This window comes from Fukomys damarensis, unplaced genomic scaffold (assembly GCF_012274545.1).
Source record: "Fukomys damarensis isolate Sample0158 unplaced genomic scaffold, DMR_v1.0_HiC HiC_scaffold_39, whole genome shotgun sequence".
Taxonomy (NCBI): Eukaryota; Metazoa; Chordata; class Mammalia; order Rodentia; family Bathyergidae; genus Fukomys; species Fukomys damarensis.
The window spans coordinates 38,917,512-38,923,898 of NW_022900951.1; the positions used below are offsets into that span (position 1 = coordinate 38,917,512).

At 40.5% G+C, this 6,387-nt stretch overlaps 1 protein-coding gene across 1 annotated transcript in view; it reads right to left on the minus strand.

The window, feature by feature from the left end:
• The window catches only part of Efhc2 (EF-hand domain containing 2), a 175,258-nt gene extending 174,131 nt beyond the window's left edge, over window positions 1–1,127 (minus strand). The window contains exon 1 of the mRNA XM_010614074.3: window positions 1,091–1,127. The gene's annotated coding sequence lies outside the window, so the exon portion shown is untranslated. The remainder of the gene's footprint in view (window positions 1–1,090) is intronic.
• Between the last annotated feature and the right edge of the window lie 5,260 nt (window positions 1,128–6,387).

Genomic DNA, 6,387 nt, shown 5'->3' on the forward strand with positions numbered 1-6,387 from the left:
ATATATGGATGTAGCTCAGTGCAAACTCCCTAGAAATTAATTATTAATTAATTAGAAAAACTGACTTGGCCTTGCCTCCAGATCCATCATTTTTGTAATTTATAATGATAATGTAACTGTTAGTCTTCTGCTTCAAAAAGATAGCCCTCCCTCCCAGCTGCCTCCAGGCAGTCAAACACTTTAGTTTGGCTCCAAGAGTCCTTGTCAAGTAGGCACCTACCCCGACCAACACCAACACCAACACCGTCCATCACCGACCCATCCTCTTCCCCAGCTGAGAAACCTTGGGCAGGTTCCAAACCAGGCTCTATTTTTGCAGATGTTACTGTCTTCTGAAAGTTACACATTAAGGGGCCTGAGGGACAAGGAGAAGGGGGTCCAAAATAGCGTGCTTACATAAAGGAACAAAGACTTCAGTGCATAATACATCACTTGTTAGGTCTCAGACCTGAAGTGATTCCACACAGCACAATGACATTTGAAGTTTACATGCTGTGCACCTTCCTTCTGATACCTGGGCCCTCTGGTTTCAGAACAAGGCATACAGTATCCCTGGGTGCCATGGCCTACAGTTCAGTATCAGGAAAGGAAATGTCCTTTGAAGCCTGCTTTGGACGGAACCTAGTTTAAATTAAGAACTGATAAATTTCTTCCTTGTAAGTTTCTTACGTGATTAAAGCCCGAGATAACACTTGACTATCCAAAACCGGTGGGGAGACATTTTGCAATTCCAAAGTAACTTTTAAATCAATATTGGTATCATAATTTCCTTAATTCCCTGAACCTCAGGAGCAACTCTTATGTACGCAATGTACGCAAACTGTCATTCCATGGAAATTTCTTTGTGAGATATTGCCCATTTCCAGTTTAAAGGGGTAACACTTATCTCCTGTACATGAAATTCTACCTGTACTCCTACATGGCTGTAGCAAAGTCACAAAGAACCAACCAGGCACAGTAGTGCCCACCTGTAATCCCAACACTTGGGAGGCTGGATTCGAGGCCAGCCTGAACTAGATAGCGAGACCTTGGCACAAAGAACCAAGGGCCAACAAGGTGAGGAACAGGTTTGTAAGACCCAAAGTCTCACCTTTACTCCGTGGAGTGGGAACAGCCGAAAGGGCCTTCACGATGCTGAGTCCTATAGCTCAGCCAGGCTCTGGGAGGAGCTTCGACAAACAGCGAGAGTCACCCAGGAAGGAACACACCAGACTAGTTAGTAAACAGACCTTTATTAGTCTGGCCAGATGGCACTCTCAGAACCAAGTAGCTGGCTCAGAGAGGCGCCAGCTCAGGGGCTGAGGTCTTTTTTTAGGGGGGTTAAAAAGGGGGGTTAACATTCTAAGCTTGCAGGCAGAGGACAAAGGTTAATGGTCAGCTGGTTTGAGCTGGTGGTCAGCAGTCACGTACTTGGCAGTCACACATCGATGATTAACTGTGGGGATCATGAGTATTGGTTGTAAGCATTGTTAACTTTAGTAACTCTGTATGTGTTAAGTTTCTCCAGTTTAGCAGGTAGAGTGTTTCCTTTGTGGAATTCCTGAAAGTTGCAATTTCTTGTCTCTGACCTTTAGATGTGTGGTTGTCCGGGTTACTACTACTCACGGTGGGTTGTTTTGGTGAACCTGCTTGCTCTTTTCCTGTGTGACCTTTCAGTTACTATGGTAAACCCATCCCATAATAGTTTGTGGTTTTTTTTGCTTTAAAAGGCCGGTGCTTGCCGGCAATAAACGCCGCCTTGATCAGACTCTTGTCTTGGCGTCCTTCCTTTCTCTCTGCCCCATCTCCACCCCGCTGCTCTTTCAGGTTTGAGACACTGCTGGACAGTGCTCTGCGTCGCCGGCTCGCGACAAGTGGCGCCCGAACAGGGACCTGGAATTGAAGCAGCGATCGGTGAGCAATCCGTGAAGCCTGCTGTCAAAAAGGGTTCGGCCGAACCGAAACAAGGAGGACACCGCTGTCTGGAACGCCCGGCGGGGAAAATCCTCGGAAGAAGCAGGTACCAATGGGGCACATAGGATCTAAGACAAAACTCAGCGTAGCAATTCAGTCTTTACTCAGGGAGAAAGGAATTAAGGCAAAGAAAAAGTCATTGTTTCAATTTCTTGATTGTGTGAATGAAACTTGTCTATGGTTCAGTGATGTAGAGGAAATAACTGACGATGTTTGGGATAGAGTAGGAGGAAAATTAAATGAAAAATTAAGGAGTCATAATTCTGACAGTGTACTAGCCGTTACATTTTCTTTCTGGTCTTTAATAAATGAGTGCTTACAAAAAAGGGATGTACAAGGCTTAGATAAACACCTTCGCTTACATAGTGTTAACCCCTCAGATGGGGACACAAGCTCTCCCCACGGGAGTATTTGGACCCCTTCCGAAAGGCAGTGTTGGAATAATCCTAGGAAGGAGTAGTTGGATTTTAAAAGGGCTTCATATTCATCCAGGAGTCATAGACACAGATTCTACGGGTGAAATAAAAATATTAGCTTCATCACCTGATGGCATTACTGTTATCCCTGCTCAGGAGCGGATAGCACAGATATTGCTTTGTCCTTATATAGAACAAGGAAGGTTTTTATTTCCTCAAAATAGGCAAAATAGAGCCTTTGGGTCTTCTGATGCATTTTGGGTCACGCCTATCCAACAAGATAAACCTGAATTAACAATTTGGATTAATAAAAAACAATTCAAGGGAATTTTAGATACTGGAGCTGATGTGAGTGTGATAGCTCAACAACATTGGCCCAAGAATTGGCCTGTCCAAGATACAGCCACCAGCTTAAAGATTTATTGTGTGTTGGTGGTGCTAGAGTAGGGTACCAACAATTGTGTAATTTATTAGAATTTGTAGAAATAGTTTGTCCTTGGTTTCTTTTCTTTGCTTCTGTGTCTTTCTTTTCCTGTTAATATCTGAATTGGTAATTTGCGTTCAGGATCATTTTGGAGGGAGGGAGGTCCAGGCAGACGTGCTAGTGGACTCCCCGCAGCAGGGCCGGAGAGGTTCTTTGCCCCTCTGGTAGGAACTCTGTCTCTCTGTTTATGGGGAGGGAGGTTGATTTTTTTCCCCTCCTCAAGACCCTCTGGTCAGAGTGTTCTTCTGGTTTTGGAATGGGAGATTAAGGAGATTCCCTGACAGAGTCCCTGGTTCTTCTTTCGGTTTGGTTTTCATAAGTCTTTGTCTTACATTGTTTGGCTTCTTTTGCTCCAGCCTAGGAGTTGCTCACACTTCTGCTCTGCGACAGTCAGCTGTTAGTGAAAACTAGTTTTGGTAACACTTCTTGTGCATTGTTTTATACTGCGATTATAGGGTTAACTTGCTCTTTTAGGTTAATGGGCCAGATCTTGGGGCTACAGAAGAATATATGTTATGGGGTTATAATTTGGTTTAGTCCTTTTCTTTGAAAAGTTTTCACTTTTAATTGTGAAGGTGAAATATTTAGCATGATTTGTAAGCTCAGACATGTCTTCTTTTTGTGTTTGAACTTCTTGATGAGGTTAAGATGTTGTGATAGCTATTATTGCTGCAAGAAAAGCACAGAACTCTTCTTGTGTTTAAGGGTTAGACAAGGAATTAACATTTTGAGGTAATATGCAAGGACGTTCAGTGTTGAAGATAGAAACCTAATTGTTTTAGAAGATAAGGTAAGGTCATTACTTATATCTGTTTAGCTACTATAGCTACTCTTAACTATTTTAATTGTTTCTAAGATTATTTTGTATAAGCCTGCTAGTTTTAGTATGTGTATACTAGTGTCACTTCTTATGTATGGTATAATAGCTTTTGACACACAAATTGTGTGGATTTGTAGGATTTCTTTTAAATTATTTTATTGAGATAATCTTGTATATCATTATGTGATACAGTGTAGTATTTTATTACATTTACATATTGTGAAATGATCGACTCAGGATGCTTAGGTTATCTATCATTTCAAACATTTATCATTTCTTAGTGATGAGAACATTCAGAATCCTGTCTTGTAGCCATGTTGAAGTACTCTTCAGTATTGTTGACTATAATAATCAGTGTAATAGAATGCCAGAACTTATTCTTCCCATCTGGCTGTGACTTTGACTTTGTATCTGTTGACCAGCCTGTCCCTCCCCACACACACTCCAAGCGAGGGTATGTTCTAAACTGACTATAGACCAAAATAAAGAACAAAATAGTAGTTTGTTATAGAAGGCTGATAGTAAATGAGATAGAAAAATATTAGGAAAGCTATAAGTAAGAGTTGTACTTTTAACATGAAAGGTTTTTGTATGTTCCTCTTGTCTTTACCTAAGAATGTAGAGAATGTTTATGGAAATGATTTATAAAATGTTTGATTGTTGGTTTCAAGTTTGTTATAAAAGGTTTACATTTACAGTCAAGAAGAGTATTCATTCCTTTAACCCTAATTCTACAAGAGATCTCTGTTAATTTTGATCTGCAAAAATTTTGACTAGTCATAACAAAAAGATTTTATAATTCAATTGGCCAAAACCATCTGAGTGCACTCGTTAAAATTGTCTTATATGTTTGTCTGTCTTAAGTGTTATATGTTTGTCTGTCTTAAATGTTCAAAGATGTTTGTATGTTTTTGATCAGAATGACGTCAAATGCAAGTGGATTGTTGATTTCTACAACCTGGCTTTATAGGATCAAATAAAAAACTTAAAAGATAATTAAATACAACCTTTAAGTTTGGATACGCTCCTGTTGGTGAATAAAGAAGCAGCTGCTCAGAAAATTTATTCTGATCTTTGTTCACTAATGGAAGCTACCAAAATAATTTTCATAGCCTTATAAAAAGATATGCCTTGTTAAATATGTTGTTAAAAATGTCTATATTGGTTATCATCAAAGGTCTGAATTGTAAATATGTTATTGTAACATGTTTCTGATGGTTATCTTCACAATATACTATTTTCTATTTAAAAAAAAAAACAAAAAAAAAGGGGAAGATCCTGTTGATGCAAAGCTACATTTAAGGACATAAGAATTCATGTCTGGTATACAGGATGTATTTATATTGTTTGACCATGCAGGTTTTCCAGCATATTGTTTGTGATGGTGACCTTTTGGTCTAGGTATTCTCCCTTCTCTTCTGCTCCACCTACTTATGGTTACAGATATGTTTATAGACCTACCACTATCCCTGAACAGCTTGATGCTGGGTTTCCACTGAGGAGACTGGATTGGGACCCCAACACTGGAGCAGCAGAGAGAACTCTAGGATGTGTCTTGGTGCACAAGCAGAGACTTTATTGTCCAGAACAAGGATTTAATGGGACTGGTGATTTAATAAGACATCTCAAGGGTTTTTGGACTGGTCACTCGAATATTCCATGGACTTAAGCTTGTCTGTAGGACTTTGGTGAGCAGATTCACGTTTTCCTCAAACCAACATTTGGAAACCTGCTGCTGCATTGGGAGAAATACGCTTATTGTCAGATGTCAAAGTTACTAGCCTTAGTTTGAATGTTTTTGGCATGGGGCCTCTAATATGTGAAATATCATAAATACTGTGTTATCTCAAATCAGGTTTATATACAGCGCAAAACATTACATGCGCTCATGGACCTTAAGGAAGGGTCCTCCGAAAATTTGGGCATTTACCTCGCTCAGATAAAAAGAGCTTCAATGAGGGTCCGGAAAGTCAAAGACGGGTAAGAGGAAAAGGTTTGACTGATCAACCTAAGACAGGGGCTTCTGTTAAATCTTCATCATGTTATAGGCCTGTAAGACAGATGACCCCAATGACGGGTAAGACAGCCAAATGCTTTTCCCAACCTAAGACAGGCTCGGACATGCCTATACTTTCTCTTAAGCTTCTTCTTGCTATGGAACCAAAGTTTTAAAACAAAAAGGGAGGAATTGTGGGGATCATGAGTATTGGTTGTAAGTATTGTTAACTCTAGTAACTCCATATGTGTTAAGTTTCTCCAGTTTAGCAGGTAGAGTGTTTCCTTTGTGGAATTCCTGAAAGTTAACAGTTTCTTGTCTCTGACCTTTAGATGTGTGGTTGTCCGGGTTACTACTACTCATGGTGGGTTGTTTTGGTGAACCTGTTTGCTCTTTTCCTGTGTGACCTTTCAGTTACTATGGTAAACCCATCCCATAATAGTTTGTGGTTTTTTTTTGCTTTAAAAGGCCGGTGCTTGCCGGCAATAAACGCCGCCTTGATCAGACTCTTGTCTTGGCGTCCTTCCTTTCTCTCTGCCCCATCTCCACCCCGCTGCTCTTTCAGGTTTGAGACACTGCTGGACAGTGCTCTGCGTCGCCGGCTCGCGACAATTAACAGATACTTATAGGATGTTTCAAAGGCCACCAAGACATTCAGGATGAGCAAACAGTTCGACAATTAACTTGGGGTCTCTACTTACAGTACAGATTTTATCTC